Below are 19,061 nucleotides of genomic sequence, written 5' to 3' on the forward strand. Positions count from 1 at the left end.
TGGGTTCAAAATGCTCCACAGTTGGGTATCGATAAAGATGATGATGTCGTACAATTCGTAGATAAATACATTTCTTGCCAGAAACCGGATGAAAAGGAAGATCAAGAACTACATGAAATAGTGAGCAAGGTCCAACAACACAGTAAGAAACATTCTAAATCTTGCACAAAAACGGGAAAAGCGTGTAGATTTAATTTCCCAAGACCACCATCCGAAAAAACATTCATTGTAACACCTGTTGAAGAGATTCCAGCTAAAGATTGTGGGAAAGTGCAAAATAAGGGAAAGGACAATGATCAAATTAAAGCTTCTAAAAAGATTAAAGATGATGCAGAGAAATTGTTGAAGTCAGTTAAAGATGCATTATCCAATGGAATCGAGTACATCAGTGTAAACCATCTCTTTGAAAAGCTTGGCATTACACAAAATCAATTTGAGAATGCACATAATGAATTAGCATCACAACAAAGTATAATCATCAAAAGAGAAATACAAGATGTATGGGTAAATCAGTTTAATCCAAGTCTACTAAGAAGCTGGAATGCCAACATGGATTTGCAGTTCGTAACAAATGTATTTGCATGCGTGGCTTATATTGTATCCTACATGTCAAAAGCTGAACGAGAAATCGGAATGCTATTGAGTCATACACTATCAGAAATGAAAGAGGGAAATGAAAACGCAAAGGAAAGCATGAAAAAACTTGGCCAGGTGTACATGCAAAATCGTGAAGTGTCTGCTCAAGAAAGCGTCTATCGTGTTTGCAGTCTCAGATTGAAAGAATGTTCTAGGAAAGTGGAATTCATTCCTGTTGGACCCGACCCTGTCAGAATGAGTTTACCATTAAGCATTATAAAAAGCAGACCAGATAACGATAATGATGATGATGAGAATGTTTGGATGCCTAGCAAGCTCGACAGATACAAAGCTCGACCTAGAAACGCAGAATTCAGTGATATGTGTCTTGCAACGTTTTGTTCTCAGTATAGAATCTTAACTGCATCCCAAAAGCCAAGTACAAGAAGTAAAAATGTCTTTAAATTAGATAACGATCTGGGGTATATTCAGAAGCGTACTCGTACGGGAGATGCAGTTGTAAGATATCCCCGATTCTCACCCATCATCTCACCCGAAAAATATTATTTGAGCATTTTGCAACTCTTTCTGCCATATTTTGAAGATGGACAATTAAAGCCCCCAACATTTGAAACACATGAAGAGTTCTACGAGACAGGTTCTGTGAAAATATGTGGACGTGAATTGGAGAAAGTCTGGTCAATTGTCTGTACTAACCGAAAGAAGTTTGAAATGAATGCCGATGCAATTGATCATGCACAGGAGCATCTTGACAAATTTGGTCCACACGAAGATGCATGGGGTCTTTTATGTCCGGAAAAGGAAGTAGAGCGACTTGAACATCCCAAAGAAAATGTAGATGTTGAAGATTGTGATGGAGATCTTGATATCCCAGATTTAAAGAATGAACCGAAAAAAGATGACTATAGCATCGAACTACGTTCAGTAAAAATTTCCAAACAAGATGGACATTCTTTGATGAGGTCTTTGAATGAGAAGCAACAGAGTGTTTTTTACAAAATACGACAGTGGTGTTTAGATAGAGTAAATGGAAAATCGGTCGAACCGTTTCATATGTTTCTAACTGGAGGTGCTGGCACTGGAAAGAGTCATTTGATCAAATGTCTTTACTATGAAGCAACACGTATACTAGCCCGAATGTTGCCACATCCTGATGATGTCTCAGTATTGAAAATGGCTCCAACCGGAGTAGCTGCATACAATATCAATGGCCATACTATACATAGTATTCTTTCTATTCCAATCAATGCACAAGTACTGTATCAACCGCTGAGTGATGAGAAAATAAGTGTCCTTCGAAATAAGCTGGCTGAATTGCAAATTTTAATCATAGATGAAGTATCAATGGTAGATCAAAAGATGATGTCTTACATTCACGGCCGCCTACGACAAATAAAACAATCACGAGATCAAACTGCTTTTGCTGGTGTTTCAGTTATTGCTGTGGGAGACATGTATCAGTTACCTCCAGTCTTAGGAACTCCTTTATATAAAGACACACTCAATGGTGCATTGTGGAATGCTAATTTCAAGAAAGTAGAACTTGAAGACATTATGAGACAAAAAGACGATGCCCAATTCGCTTTTCTCTTAAATAGATTACGTGTAAAGCAAGGGGAAGAGATTCTCTGTGATGAAGACCTAGCAATGCTCAAGTCCTGTGAGACTGGTGAAGAATGTGAAAATGCTCTGCATATCTATGCATGTAACAATCAAGTAGATGCTTGGAACAAGAAATTATTGCATAAAAAATGTGGAGATGTGATATGCGTAAAAGCACAAGACATGGACAAAGATGTTAAAAAAGGAAATCAAATACGGGAAAAACCTTATACAAAGATGAAAACCCAGTTGCCTCCTTATCTGTGGATTGCAGTTAATGCTAGAGTGATGTTGCTCAAAAACATTGATGTTAGTAAAGGCCTGACAAATGGATGTTTCGGAAATGTAACAGAAATAATAACGGATCATACAAATTTGAATCCAGTTTGCATCAAAGTTAATTTTGAGAAGGCCGATATTGGTATTCATTCAATCGAAATGTCTCAAGAATCCATTGGTAAGAAATATGTGAGAAAACAATTTCCACTTAAGCTTGCTTATGCTTGCACAATTCATAAAGTACAAGGTTCGACATTAGACAAAGCTGTTGTATCATTAAAAAATGTATTTCAATCTGGACAGGCATATGTTGGGCTTAGTCGCGTTACTTCGTTATCTGGACTTGTGATAGAACATTTCGATCCTAAACGTATATATTGTAATCCAGAAATTAAAGAACGCATTGAGATTATGAAGCCGTTTATCGAGAATGAAACTTCTGAAGATATTCACGATTATAACTTTTCTTTGGTAATGCAAAATGTACAAGGATTAAAACAGCATTTTATCGATTTCAAATCCCAGTGCCAATTTGTGAATGTAGATTGTATTTGCTTGACCGAAACATGGATTAATGATGATGATCTCTGTGACGTTATTTTAGATAACTTTCGATTTTATCATCAGCCACGACATCTGTCATACTGTAATTCTGGAGTTGGAAATGTACTCAAAGAACAATCGCACGGAGGTGTTGCAATGTATATCAAGAATACATATTCAAGTAGATTAAACATATCTGTCGACAACTTAGAGTTTATCGCAATTCTTGTCACCAAACCAGTTTCTGTTGTGATTTCAGTTGTTTATCGACCTCCATCATATAGTATCAAATCATTCTGTGAATCATTAGACAATTTGCTAGATGCATTACACAAAAGAAGCATTAGGTGTATTGTGATGGGAGATTTTAATGAGGATTTGTTTAAAGGTTCTTCACAGGTAAACAAGCTGATGTGTAATAAAGGTTACAAACAGCATGTTGTTAATGGTACTACTGAGAAGGGGACATTGATAGATCATGTGTACAGCAAGGGACTAGATTTATTGGAAACAGAGGTCATCCCTACATATTATAGTTACCATGAAGCTGTTAAGATTGCATTTTGATATTTATTGTAAGGCCAAATAAAAAATAAAACATGTTTAGCGTCCTGTTTTTTTGAAAAAAAGGAAGGAGGCCCTTTACACCTAGAGTAATTTGGCAATTCTATGACATATCTTTTTGCTTTGAAAATGTTACATTGGGGTTGCATAGACAGAATACTTTTTATGTCAAATGCGTTCATTAATAAGGTTAACACTTTTAAAAAAGAAAAATTCAGTGCTGATCATATTCCTAATCTTCAAATGATTTTTTTTATTTCACTTCAGATAACTGCTTCAGATGACTGCAAAGCGCAACGTTGCAAAGCTCATTTCTACAACCCTAGTCACCAATGACAGTGCACCACCATATCCCTTTGCTCACCAGTTCAAACAAACTACCGCCCTCGAGTCAGAAGGCTGTCCTCATCATCCAACACACAGCAACATCACCCAGGAATTCAGCCCTCCGGTGATACCTGGTTCAGTGAAGACTAGGCCTTGGGGAGTGTTTACGGCTCTGTCATCATAACAGCATTATGGCAGAAGTATGGAACACCAGCATATACAGGGTAAGGTAAGATTGCCAAACTAAAATGTTTGAAAAAGCCTAACCCTACTGTACTGAGTTATTTCAAGCTCCTCCGGATAGATGGTTGACCTCGGCCACTACACTGTTGATTCCCACAAAATTGGCACACCTGGAGTAATTTGGCAATTCTATGACATATCTTTTTGCTTTGAAAATGTTACATTGGGGTTGCATAGACAGAACACTTTTTATGTCAAATGCGTTCATTAATAAGGTTAACACTTTTAAGAAAGAAAAATTGAGTACTGTTCATATTCCTAATCTTCAAATGATTTTTTTAAATTTCACATCTTGAGATAACTTCTTCAGATGACTGCAAAGCGCAACGTTGCAAAGCTCACTTCTACAACCCTAGTCACCAATGACAGTGCACCACCATACCCCTTTGCTCACCAGTTGAAACAAACTACCGCCCTCGAGTCAGAAGGCTGTCCTCATCGTCCAACACACAGCGGTAACATCACCCCAGGACTTCAGCCCTCCGGTGATACCTGGTTCAGCGAAGACTAGGCCTTGGGGAGTGTTTACGGCTCTGTCACCAAAACAGCATTGTGCGGAAGTATGGAACACCAGCATATACATGTAATGTATCAGGACCTTCACAGGGTAAAGAAAGATTGCCAAACTAAAATGTTTGAAAAAGCCTAACCCTACTGTACAGAGTTATTTCAAGCTCCTCCTGATAGATGGCTGACCTCGGCCACTACACTATTGATTCCCACAAAATTGGCACACCTGGAGTAAATTGACAATTCTATGACATATCTTTTTGCTTTGAAAATGTTACATTGGTGTTGCATAGACAGAATACTTTTTATGTCAAATGCGTTTATTAATAAGGTGAACACTTTTAAAAAAGAAAAATTCAGTACTGTTCATATTCCTAATCTTCAAATGATTTTTTTTATTTCACTTCTTCAGATAACTTCATCAGATGACTGCAAAGCGCAACATTGCAAAGCTTATTTCTACAACCCTAGTCACCAATGACAGTGCACCACCATATCCCTTTGCTCACCAGTTCAAACAAACTACCGCCCTCGAGTCAGAAGGCTGTCCTCATCATCCAACACACAGCGGTAACATCACCCAAGGACTTCAGCCCTCCGGTGATACCTCGTTCAGCAAAGACTAGGCCTTGGGGAGTGTTTACGGCTCTGTCATCATAACAGCATTATGGCAGAAGTATGGAACACCAGCATATACAGGGTAAGGAAAGATTGCCAAACTAAAATGTTTGAAAAAGCCTAACCCTACTGTACTGAGTTATTTCAAGCTCCTCCGGATAGATGGTTGACCTCGGCCACTACACTGTTGATTCCCACAAAATTGGCACACCTGGAATAATTTGGCAATTCTATGACATATCTTTTTGCTTTGAAAATGTTACATTGGGGTTGCATAGACAGAACACTTTTTATGTCAAATGCGTTCATTAATAAGGTTAACACTTTTAAGAAAGAAAAATTGAGTACTGTTCATATTCCTAATCTTCAAATGATTTTTTTAAATTTCACATCTTGAGATAACTTCTTCAGATGACTGCAAAGCGCAACGTTGCAAAGCTCACTTCTACAACCCTAGTCACCAATGACAGTGCACCACCATACCCCTTTGCTCACCAGTTGAAACAAACTACCGCCCTCGAGTCAGAAGGCTGTCCTCATCGTCCAACACACAGCGGTAACATCAGCCCAGGACTTCAGCCCTCCGGTGATACCTGGTTCAGCGAAGACTAGGCCTTGGGGAGTGTTTACGGCTCTGTCACCAAAACAGCATTGTGCGGAAGTATGGAACACCAGCATATACATGTAATGTATCGGGACCTTCACAGGGTAAGGAAAGATTGCCAAACTAAAATGTTTGAAAAAGCCTAACCCTACTGTACAGAGTTATTTCAAGCTCCTCCTGATAGATGGCTGACCTCGGCCACTACACTATTGATTCCCACAAAATTGGCACACCTGGAGTAAATTGACAATTCTATGACATATCTTTTTGCTTTGAAAATGTTACATTGGTGTTGCATAGACAGAATACTTTTTATGTCAAATGCGTTTATTAATAAGGTGAACACTTTTAAAAAAGAAAAATTCAGTACTGTTCATATTCCTAATCTTCAAATGATTTTTTTTATTTCACTTCTTCAGATAACTTCATCAGATGACTGCAAAGCGCAACATTGCAAAGCTCATTTCTACAACCCTAGTCACCAATGACAGTGCACCACCATATCCCTTTGCTCACCAGTTCAAACAAACTACCGCCCTCGAGTCAGAAGGCTGTCCTCATCATCCAACACACAGCGGTAACATCACCCAAGGACTTCAGCCCTCCGGTGATACCTCGTTCAGCAAAGACTAGGCCTTGGGGAGTGTTTACGGCTCTGTCATCATAACAGCATTATGGCAGAAGTATGGAACACCAGCATATACAGGGTAAGGAAAGATTGCCAAACTAAAATGTTTGAAAAAGCCTAACCCTACTGTACTGAGTTATTTCAAGCTCCTCCGGATAGATGGTTGACCTCGGCCACTACACTGTTGATTCCCACAAAATTGGCACACCTGGGGAGTGTTTCACAAAGATCCTAAGTAGAACTTAACACTAAGTTGGACTTAAAAAGTATGGACAGCCATTGGGGCCTTAAAATGAAATATATGCAAAAGCAAAAATTGGAGTATTTTAGACTTTTCATCAATTCCACATCAAGAACATGAAATCTCCCATGATAATAGAAAATATAAATGATTTGAATCAACATTTTATGCCTTCTAAAAAAAAAATACAAAATGTTTTCAAGGATGCTAATGGCTTCCCATAAATTTTAAGTCCAACTTAAAGATAAGTTCAACTTAGGATCTTTGTGAAACACCCCCCAGGAATAATTTGGCAATTCTATGACATATCTTTTTGCTTTGAAAATGTTACATTGGGGTTGCATAGACAGAACACTTTTTATGTCAAATGCGTTCATTAATAAGGTTAACACTTTTAAGAAAGAAAAATTGAGTACTGTTCATATTCCTAATCTTCAAATGATTTTTTTAAATTTCACATCTTGAGATAACTTCTTCAGATGACTGCAAAGCGCAACGTTGCAAAGCTCACTTCTACAACCCTAGTCACCAATGACAGTGCACCACCATACCCCTTTGCTCACCAGTTGAAACAAACTACCGCCCTCGAGTCAGAAGGCTGTCCTCATCGTCCAACACACAGCGGTAACATCACCCCAGGACTTCAGCCCTCCGGTGATACCTGGTTCAGCGAAGACTAGGCCTTGGGGAGTGTTTACGGCTCTGTCACCAAAACAGCATTGTGCGGAAGTATGGAACACCAGCATATACATGTAATGTATCGGGACCTTCACAGGGTAAGGAAAGATTGCCAAACTAAAATGTTTGAATAAGCCTAACCCTACTGTACAGAGTTATTTCAAGCTCCTCCTGATAGATGGCTGACCTCGGCCACTACACTAGTGATTCCCACAAAATTGGCACACCTGGAGTAAATTGGCAATTCTATGACATATCTTTTTGCTTTGAAAATGTTACATTGGGGTTGCATAGACAGAATACTTTTTATGTCAAATGCGTTCATTAATAAGGTTAACACTTTCAAAAAAGAAACATTTAGTACTGTTTATATTCCTAATCTTCAAATGATTTTTTTTATTTCACTTTTTCAGATAACTGCTTCAGATGACTGCAAAGTGCAACGTTGCAAAGCTCATTTCTACAACCCTAGTCATCAATGACAGTGCACCACCATATCCCTTTGCTCACCAGTTCAAACAAACTACCGCCCTCGAGTCAGAAGGCTGTCCTCATCATCCAACACACAGCGGTAACATCACCCAAGGACTTCAGCCCTCCGGTGATACCTCGTTCAGCAAAGACTAGGCCTTGGGGAGTGTTTACGGCTCTGTCATCATAACAGCATTATGGCAGAAGTATGGAACACCAGCATATACAGGGTAAGGAAAGATTGCCAAACTAAAATGTTTGAAAAAGCCTAACCCTACTGTACTGAGTTATTTCAAGCTCCTCCGGATAGATGGTTGACCTCGGCCACTACACTGTTGATTCCCACAAAATTGGCACACCTGGAGTAAATTGGCAATTCTATGACATATCTTTTTGCTTTGAAAATGTTACATTGGGGTTGCATAGACAGAACACTTTTTATGTCAAATGCGTTCATTAATAAGGTGAACACTTTTAAAAAAGAAAAATTCAGTACTGTTCATATTCCTAATCTTCAAATGATTTTTTTTATTTCACTTCTTCAGATAACTTCATCAGATGACTGCAAAGCGCAACATTGCAAAGCTCATTTCTACAACCCTAGTCACCAATGACAGTGCACCACCATATCCCTTTGCTCACCAGTTCAAACAAACTACCGCCCTCGAGTCAGAAGGCTGTCCTCATCATCCAACACACAGCGGTAACATCACCCAAGGACTTCAGCCCTCCGGTGATACCTCGTTCAGCAAAGACTAGGCCTTGGGGAGTGTTTACGGCTCTGTCATCATAACAGCATTATGGCAGAAGTATGGAACACCAGCATATACAGGGTAAGGAAAGATTGCCAAACTAAAATGTTTGAAAAAGCCTAACCCTACTGTACTGAGTTATTTCAAGCTCCTCCGGATAGATGGTTGACCTCGGCCACTACACTGTTGATTCCCACAAAATTGGCACACCTGGGGAGTGTTTCACAAAGATCCTAAGTAGAACTTAACACTAAGTTGGACTTAAAAAGTATGGACAGCCATTGGGGCCTTAAAATGAAATATATGCAAAAGCAAAAAATTGGAGTATTTTAGACTTTTCATCAATTCCACATCAAGAACATGAAATCTCCCATGATAATAGAAAATATAAATGATTTGAATCAACATTTTATGCCTTCTAAAAAAAAAATACAAAATGTTTTCAAGGATGCTAATGGCTTCCCATAAATTTTAAGTCCAACTTAAAGATAAGTTCAACTTAGGATCTTTGTGAAACACCCCCCAGGAATAATTTGGCAATTCTATGACATATCTTTTTGCTTTGAAAATGTTACATTGGGGTTGCATAGACAGAACACTTTTTATGTCAAATGCGTTCATTAATAAGGTTAACACTTTTAAGAAAGAAAAATTGAGTACTGTTCATATTCCTAATCTTCAAATGATTTTTTTAAATTTCACATCTTGAGATAACTTCTTCAGATGACTGCAAAGCGCAACGTTGCAAAGCTCACTTCTACAACCCTAGTCACCAATGACAGTGCACCACCATACCCCTTTGCTCACCAGTTGAAACAAACTACCGCCCTCGAGTCAGAAGGCTGTCCTCATCGTCCAACACACAGCGGTAACATCACCCCAGGACTTCAGCCCTCCGGTGATACCTGGTTCAGCGAAGACTAGGCCTTGGGGAGTGTTTACGGCTCTGTCACCAAAACAGCATTGTGCGGAAGTATGGAACACCAGCATATACATGTAATGTATCGGGACCTTCACAGGGTAAGGAAAGATTGCCAAACTAAAATGTTTGAATAAGCCTAACCCTACTGTACAGAGTTATTTCAAGCTCCTCCTGATAGATGGCTGACCTCGGCCACTACACTAGTGATTCCCACAAAATTGGCACACCTGGAGTAAATTGGCAATTCTATGACATATCTTTTTGCTTTGAAAATGTTACATTGGGGTTGCATAGACAGAATACTTTTTATGTCAAATGCGTTCATTAATAAGGTTAACACTTTCAAAAAAGAAACATTTAGTACTGTTTATATTCCTAATCTTCAAATGATTTTTTTTATTTCACTTTTTCAGATAACTGCTTCAGATGACTGCAAAGTGCAACGTTGCAAAGCTCATTTCTACAACCCTAGTCATCAATGACAGTGCACCACCATATCCCTTTGCTCACCAGTTCAAACAAACTACCGCCCTCGAGTCAGAAGGCTGTCCTCATCATCCAACACACAGCGGTAACATCACCCAAGGACTTCAGCCCTCCGGTGATACCTCGTTCAGCAAAGACTAGGCCTTGGGGAGTGTTTACGGCTCTGTCATCATAACAGCATTATGGCAGAAGTATGGAACACCAGCATATACAGGGTAAGGAAAGATTGCCAAACTAAAATGTTTGAAAAAGCCTAACCCTACTGTACTGAGTTATTTCAAGCTCCTCCGGATAGATGGTTGACCTCGGCCACTACACTGTTGATTCCCACAAAATTGGCACACCTGGAGTAAATTGGCAATTCTATGACATATCTTTTTGCTTTGAAAATGTTACATTGGGGTTGCATAGACAGAACACTTTTTATGTCAAATGCGTTCATTAATAAGGTTAACACTTTTAAGAAAGAAAAATTGAGTACTGTTCATATTCCTAATCTTCAAATGATTTTTTTAAACTTCACTTCTTCAGATAACTTCTTCAGATGACTGCAAAGCGCAACGTTGCAAAGCTCACTTCTACAACCCTAGTCACCAATGACCGTGCACCACCATATCCCTTTGCTCACCAGTTCAAACAAACTACCGCCCTCGAGTCAGAAGGCTGTCCTCATCGTCCAACACACAGCGGTAACATCACCCCAGGACTTCAGCCCTCCGGTGATACCTGGTTCAGCGAAGACTAGGCCTTGGGGAGTGGTTACGGCTCTGTCATAACAGCATTGTGGCACAAGTAGCCTCGATCTCGACCAAGACATTTTGAATGCCACTCTGTATTGCTCAGCATAATTTTTTTTTCTTTATTCATACTAACGTGTGTTCATGTCCATTTTTCCACCTCTGATTCTTACATTTATTTTCTGATACCATGTTTCTGTGTGATTTTAGTCTTATTTTTACTGGTATGACAATGTAAACATATACCTTTGTTCCACACAAGATATTTTGGGATTTTGTGTGCACTTCAATGTAACTACATGTATTTTTATATGATAGTTTTTGTTTCTGATTGTTCAATTCCTTTTACGCTCTCATTCCTTTATAGTTGTATCTTATTTGAGACAGAGGAAGAGAGAGGGTGAATAGTAGAGAGAGAGAGAGAGAGGGGGATGCAGAAACAAAGCGCCATTCATGATGTATTTTATTACATTTGTGTTTTAACTTTGCACATACATTGCAAGATTTTGGGGATTTAACACGTTTATTTTTCTGTAAGTTTGTAAATCCTTGTATTCACACAGTGTTTTGAGTGATATATTGTAAAGATAGATCTTATGCATGCTCCTTGGGGAAAAGAAGTTATACATGCATGTCACTCTTCTTATCTTGGCATTACCGTAATTCTTATATTGGTTGATGTTGCTGATATATGAAACAGAATCTGATGGATATCATTGATAACAATTACTGTTTGTCTTCTTTTAACATCAGGATAACAGATCTTAGTAGTACAGCGAAAGACAATTCACTGTAATTTGTTCTATTGTCATATATTACACGATTATGATTTTCAATGGCACATGTTTGTACACTACAATTTTATGTCATTAGAGGTCACATATCCAGTTTGTTTTGTGAATAGTCAATATTGGATTATGATTATAATGTCAGTTTATTTGCAACATTTACCCCATATATAGTGGTACCTTACGATCAACTGTCAATATCTACTGCATTCACTATACATAGCAGTGTCTTGCTTGCTGTAACAAAGAGGTATATAGGGCTGTTAGGGATTATCCATAATGTACATTGTTTTTTAGTTTTATTTTAATTGTGTTTATCTGAACTTATATCTCACTTGCTATGTAGGGGGCCTTTCATATAATCAGTACCAGTAGGTATCTTGTTTATGTACCTGTTTTATATATGTATTCCATTTCTGTTGAATATATATACATGTTAAAATGCCCTTTTTAGAGATTTGTACAATGCTGCTCTTTTCAGTATGTGCTTTTATTTTGGTATATCAAATTTAATTGGATATGCTGTTTTTAAAATTTATTTCTTTTAAAATGTGTTTGAAGATGATAGGTGATTACCATTTGTAATATTGCATTGCGGTTCTTTTTTAGATCGCCAAGGAAATAGCGTGATGTTAAGTTTGGTGCAGAATGTCATTTACATGCATGTAGATAGGTCTATGCAATTTAGCTTTGACTTTGGTTTGATAAGCTTTGTTTAGTGCTTTGAACATGAATTTAACAATGAATAGACCTGTTTACTAATGTACTTCATTTCATGTTTCTCTCTATAGTACATGGTAGGGGTGAAACAAGAATACAAAGGTTAGAAGGAAAAGTTAAAGAAGATTGGGGAACACTGGAAGACATAATAGAGGGAGAACGAGAGTCAGAGGCGGAAAAGGGAGAGGGTGAGAGAGTATAACAAAAGAGAAGGGCAGAGATAGATCGAGACATCGCAAGAGAGAAAGAGGGAGGCAAGGAAGGAGTGAGACGAAGGAAGGGAGAGGGTGAAGAGTAGAGAAAGAGAGAGGGGGATGCAGAAACAAAGCAAGAGAGAGGGCAGAACAAGAGAGGAGAAGGGGAACATAGCAAGAGAGAGGAGAAAGAGAAAGAGATGCAATCGAGGCACTCTACTAGCATAAATAGATTTGAATATTTACTATATGGAGAAAGGGAGAAGTTATATAGACAATGATGATCATGATGATAATGAACATGAAGGTGATGGTAATGATAATGTTAGATGATGATAATAATAATAATGTTAATGATGATGTTGATGATCATCAGACCATCACGATGATGATGATCATGAGCGTGATCCTGACATCTGATTGAAAAAAATGAGGGGACATTTAGATAGCATATAGTCTCAGCTACAACATGCTCAAAAATATTTCAAAAACAAGCGGAAATAACGGCGATATTGCTCTCAAAAGACAGGAATGTAGAATCCAGATTTGAGAAAAAGTCATCTCCCATATAGAAAAAGAGAGAAATTATAACGATATCTACATGTAAACAATGATCATAATGATGATGATGATGATGATCTTGATAGTAATGATTATGATGATGATTATAATGATAATGTTAATGATGATGATGATGATGTTGATGATCATGATCATGATCAGACCATGATGATGATGATGATCATGATGATATTGATGATGATCATGGTGATCCTGACATCTGATTGAAAAAATGAGGGGGACAGTTAGATAGCATATAGTCTCAGCTACAACATACTAAAAAATCAACAAAAACCGAGCAGAAATAACGGCGATATTGCTCGCAAAAGACAGGAATTTAGAATCCAGATTTCAGACCATGATGATGATGATCATCATCATTATGATCATGATGATCATGATGATGATCATGAGCGTGATTCTGACATCTGATTGAAAAGATGAGGGGACATTTAGATAGCATATAGTCTCAGCTACAACATACTCCAAAATCAACAAAAACCAGGCGGAAATAACGGCGATATTGCTCGCAAAAGACAGAAATGTAGAATCCAGATTTGAGAAAAAGTCATCTCCCATGGGGATTACAGGCGAAAAGTAATGGATCAAGTGATAAAGTAAATATGGTTGTTTATTACATTATTTGCGATTCTACGTGTAGTAATGTGATATTTGCTATGTATATCCATCAGAAACTTGTCTGTACGAAACAGTGAAATACTGCCCTCTCCGGCAGAATAAAGTAAGCTTAGCAACGAGCATAATGGCGTATACTTCTAGCAGTATTTACTTTCGTATTTATGGACATATAAGATACGACATTTGGCGACGAGGATGGGATTCTCATTCCAGGACATCACTATGATGTTCCCCCTGCCCCTAACATTCACTCCCGACATCCTGCCCCCTCCAGTCGCCCTTCTCGTACCCGGCGACGGCCTCGATATTTGACAGACTATGTCCCATAGAACTATATTTCGGCTCCTCCCTTTTGACAGTACTCATAGTGTTTTGGTTACATGCATGTTTTGGATGAAATGCCTTCATCTCAGTAGCTAGTTTGACCCCCCCCCCCCAATGGTTGTTTATGCATTTTGTCATTCTGATGTTTGTCTTTACCGGTAATCTTTTCATACTGCTTCGCATCTACCAGTTCCACTCCATCACACTGATTGATACGGAATGTTTTTTTCCTAAATTCTTTTTTTCAAGCAATTTTCAGTTGTGAGTTCAATAATGCAACAGTCTATTTTTTTATATAGAGATACTGTTCGAGTGATGATGATTATTTTGATATGTTTGTCATTATTGTTCATTGAAAAGGGAGAGAGGAAGGATGGAAAGAGGATTAATATTTCACGAACAAAACATATTGTAAACAAACAAACAAAAAATGATTTAAATGTACGTACATGTATGTATGTCAAATTACTGTACACTGAAAGTACAAGCATGATGTGTTTATTAGTAATTTCGTTCAGAAGCATTATTGTTGTATATTGTGTGGTACAATGTATTTTTAACTTGGACTGTTCTTTGCATCATTAGTTTCCAAAAGAAAAAGTACAAGAACAGAAATTATTTATTTTGGTTAATAACATTTATTTTATTGTCATGCTGTGCAAGTACACATATATGCACAACTTTGTTGCAAATGATGTTGAAATGCCAACTGTTGCACAATACTCTATTGTTTCAGTTTGGTGTTATAGCAGACCTCAATAAGGTGTTTTCAAGGTTGTAAGTGTTATGAAAGTTCTATTTGACTTTGTCTAGTATTTTGCAGTTCATGATTTCGACAAGGATTTTGTAATGTCAGGTTTAAGACAGCAGTCCTTTTATTGTTGTGTTTGCATTCAGTTGATCTGAAATATAACTAACCTCGTACGTATAGGATTTTACACAAATACAAGTGCTAACAACTCTCAGAAAAAAATAGCCAAATCACTCATATATATTTTGGTTGTTAGATTTGATCCAAACCGATTCAGCCGATACTGTATGTATTCAACAGGCTTAATGCACCTTCTCCAACATTATAGGAAACTCTATCTCAAAGAAGGGAGAGGTGTAGTAATGTGATATTTGCTAACGTATATCCATCAGAAACTTGTCTGTATGAAACAGTGAAATACTGCCCTCTCCGGCAGAATAAAGTAAGCTTAGCAACGAGCATAGTGGCGTATACTTCTAGCAGTATTACTTTCGTATTTATGGACATATAAGATACGACACTACGTGTTTTAATATTCAAAGGAGATGGTACAGTGAAAGGTCAAAAAGAAAAAAAAAGTGAATAAAAAAATTTGTTGGAGACGCCCGGACTCGAACTAGGTCAAGTCAAGTGCGTTACCGATATACCAAAACATTTCCCATAGAGATTACACGTAAACGGAAAATGGAATTCTCAAATCCCACTTTGTAAGTGAAATATGAGCATGATCCCGGCATCTGATCGAAAAATAAAGGGCACACTTGTGATAGCTTATTGTCTCAGCTACAACATACTCAAAGCTCAGCGTAAACAAATATAAAACGACGGAGATATTACTCCCGAAAGACGAGAATGTAGAATCAAGTTTTGAGAAAAAGTCATGTCCCATAGAGAATACACGCAAAATGTGAAAAATTGACATGCCTCCTTTAATCGCAAAAATACGCCATGATGCCTTTGTCAAAATGAAATATAGTGGCAACTGCATTTGTAGAAAATATTCTCAGGTAGAACATATCAAAATTTGAAAGAAAATTGATCAATATTTACAGAGATACAATCAATTTTTCAAAAATCTTCTGACGTCATAATATGCAAATTGAAATTATGAGTTCGGTGGCCATTATGATGACGTCATGAGTTAATTGAGGGTCAAATGACACATGAAATCATATCTCCAACTCATGCTTTTTCCGACCATCATATAAAAGTTGGGGTCAATTGACTATCTGAAGAGCTATTTTGATTTTTAAAATGGGATGTTTTTGATCAAATTTGCATTATATTGCCCATAGCAGCACGCGCAGATTTTGAACTTTGACGCGCGCTCACGGCCTTATGAAAAGTCAAGAGTGACTGAAATTAATGTAAATTGTCATTTACAGTAAGAGGAAGCTAAATCATGTAAACAAAATTGAATTTGACCTTTAACGCGCGTTGTGAGCGCGCGCAACGCGCGCGGGGACATGTACGGACGGAAAATTTCGAAATGCTTAAAATGACCTGATTCGTACTCTCCTTTAATAGTTAAGTGATTTTGAGCATTTTAAAATTTTGACGCACGCGTACGCGCGCGTCATGACCTTAATGTGACCTTTGATGACATGACCTGTTGACCCTTGACCTGACGTATATGTGATATGAATATGAATGACCTTTGCTTATGCATCATGAAGATATGATGGATAACGTGATTTCACAAAATGGCGCCTGGATGACGTCACGATGACCTGATGACCTCGAAAATGTTCCTGTCACGTCTCATGACAATGATCTATGACTGTGTCAAAATTGAAAGAAATTAACACAACCAATCTTGAGTTAACCGATAAACAAAAAACGGGAAGAAATAAAATAAATAATAATAAATAAATAAATAAATAAATAAAGAAAGAAAATTCTGACGAAAACAATAGGTGATCTGTCGAAAACGACAGACCACCTAATAAAGAAAGAAAATTCTGACGAAAACAATAGGTGATCTGTCGAAAACGACAGACCACCTAATAAAGAAAGAAAATTCTGACGAAAACAATAGGTAGTCTGTCGTTGACAGACCACCTAATAAAGAAAGAAAATTCTGACGAAAACAATAGGTGGTCTGTTGATAACAGACCACCTAACTAGATTTGTAATACTTGTTTGGAACAAGTATAGGTGGGCTGATCCAACAAAAAATTGAGACAAAATAAAGGGTACATTTGAAATAGCTTTTTGTCTCAGCTACAACATATTCGGAGTTCAGCGTAAATGAAGCTAACACGACGTAGATATTGCTCGCGAAAGACGGGAATGTAGAATCAAGTTTTGAGAAAAAGTCATGTCCCATAGAGAATACACGCAAAATGTGAAAAAATTGGCATGCCTCCTTTAATCGCAAAAATACGCCATGATGCCTTTGTCAAAATGAAAAATTGTGAAAATTGGATTTGTAGAGAATTGTCTCAGCTAGAACATATCAAAATTTTGAAGAAAATTAATCAATTTTTAGAAAGATACAATCAATTTTTCAAAAAAATGCTGACGTCATAATAGGCAAATTGAAATTTTGAGTTCGGAGGCCATTATGATGACGTCATGAGTTAATTGAGGGTCAAATGAGACATGAAATCATATCTCTGATTTATACTCGCTCAAAATATGAAAAAAAATTGGGGTCACCTTGCATCCTAAAGAGCTATAATGGATTTTGCATAGGCATGTTTTTGCCCATATATGCTATGTATTACAAGAGCTCGCGCGCATTGAAATTTATGTTAAACGGTCGATTATTCAATTATTTATAGTCATAAAGAGACAAACATGGTATCAATTTGTTTGTAAGAATATGTGGAATATTATGAAGAAAAAAAAATGTCGATTCTATGGTGTCTAATAGTTTTACGCGCGAAAACGCGCGCGCATGCGCGTGTGCGCGATTTTTTAAAAAATGCTTAGAATGGCCTAAAACGTATGCAAAATGATTTTGAGACGATTTTGAGCATTTCAAAATTTTGCGCGCGCATTGACGCGCGGACGTACGCGCACGCGCGCGTTATTTGACCTGAAATTGACCGGACGGATATTGACCCTGATCATGATAAATATGAATCAGAAATACCTTTTGGTTATGAAGATATGATCAGGAGTTGATTTTCGTAAAATTTTACAAAATGGCGCCTAGATGACGTCATCAGTGAAGGTCAATGTTGAAAACGTTATTGTGCTTTGTACATATGCCTATGCATATGTGTGCCAAATTTCAAATTATTTGATTGAGCCATTTCCAAGTTATCTTGCCAACAAAAAAGTGGTTAGAAAGAAGAAAAATATATAAATAATAAATAAATAAAGGCAATTCTAACGAAATTATAAGGTGGTCTGTACGATATACAGCCCACCTGATAATAAATAAAGAAAGAAAATTCTGACGAAATCAATAGGTGGTCTGTTGACAACAGACCACCTAATAATAAAGAAAGAAAATTCTGACGAAAACAACAGGTGATCTGTTTTCAACAGACCACCTAATAAATAAATAAAGAAAGAAAATTCTGACGAAAACAATAGGTGATCTGTTTTCAACAGACCACCTAATAATAAATAAATAAATAAATAAAGAAAGAAAATTCTGACGAAAACAATAGGTGGTCTGTTGATAACAGACCACCTAATAAAGAAAGAAAATTCTGACGAAAACAATAGGTGATCTGTTTTCAACAGACCACCTAATAATAATAAACTAGAAATTTAATTCGTCATGGGGACGAATTAGGTGGTCTGTCTTCAAGTCTTATGATAGATTATAATATTTACTATAATGAGAAAGGGAAAAGTTATATAGACATGTCAACAATGATGATCATCATGATGATCATGATGATGATGATCTTGGTAGTAATGGTGATGACGATGACGATGATCATGATGATCTTGATGACTTTGATGATTATCATCAACAGACTACGATGACAGACTGAAAAAATGAGAGAACATTTAGATAGTATATAGTCTCAGCTACAACATACTTAAAAATCAACAAAAATCAAGCCGAAATAACGGCGATATTGCTCGCAAAAGACAAGAATGTAGAACCCAGATTTGAGAAAAAGTCATCTTCCATAAGGATTACACGCAAAAAGTAATGGATGTAGTGATAATAGGGTAATAATAAAGTAAATATGGTTGTTTATTACATTATTTGCGATTGTACGTGTTTTAATATTCAAAGGAGATGGTAGAGTGAAAGGTCAAAAAGAAAAAAAAGTGAAGAAAAAAAATTGTTGGAGACGCCCGGACTCGA

At 37.3% G+C, this 19,061-nt stretch overlaps 2 long non-coding RNA genes across 3 annotated transcripts; one reads left to right on the forward strand and one right to left on the reverse strand.

The window, feature by feature from the left end:
- The first annotated feature begins 4,022 nt into the window (after positions 1-4,022).
- LOC105439250 lies at positions 4,023-12,338 on the forward strand. 2 transcript variants are annotated; one of them, XR_004064767.1, is made up of 10 exons: positions 4,023-4,136; positions 4,453-4,762; positions 5,078-5,365; positions 5,682-5,991; positions 6,307-6,594; positions 7,223-7,532; positions 8,451-8,738; positions 9,368-9,677; positions 9,993-10,280; positions 10,597-12,338. It is a non-coding gene; the product is annotated as an uncharacterized LOC105439250 (long non-coding RNA). The 2 variants fall into 2 exon arrangements; XR_004064768.1 differs by having other exon boundaries at positions 4,466-4,762.
- On the reverse strand, positions 6,419-10,560 carry LOC105439249. Its single transcript, XR_004064769.1, has 3 exons — positions 10,410-10,560; positions 8,265-8,867; positions 6,419-6,723 (listed from the first exon to the last, which is right to left on the reverse strand). It is a non-coding gene; the product is annotated as an uncharacterized LOC105439249 (long non-coding RNA).
- Positions 12,339-19,061: the final 6,723 nt, after the last annotated feature.

This window comes from Strongylocentrotus purpuratus, unplaced genomic scaffold (genome assembly GCF_000002235.5).
Source record: "Strongylocentrotus purpuratus isolate Spur 01 unplaced genomic scaffold, Spur_5.0 spur5_scaffold_18, whole genome shotgun sequence".
Lineage (NCBI taxonomy): Eukaryota > Metazoa > Echinodermata > Echinoidea > Camarodonta > Strongylocentrotidae > Strongylocentrotus > Strongylocentrotus purpuratus.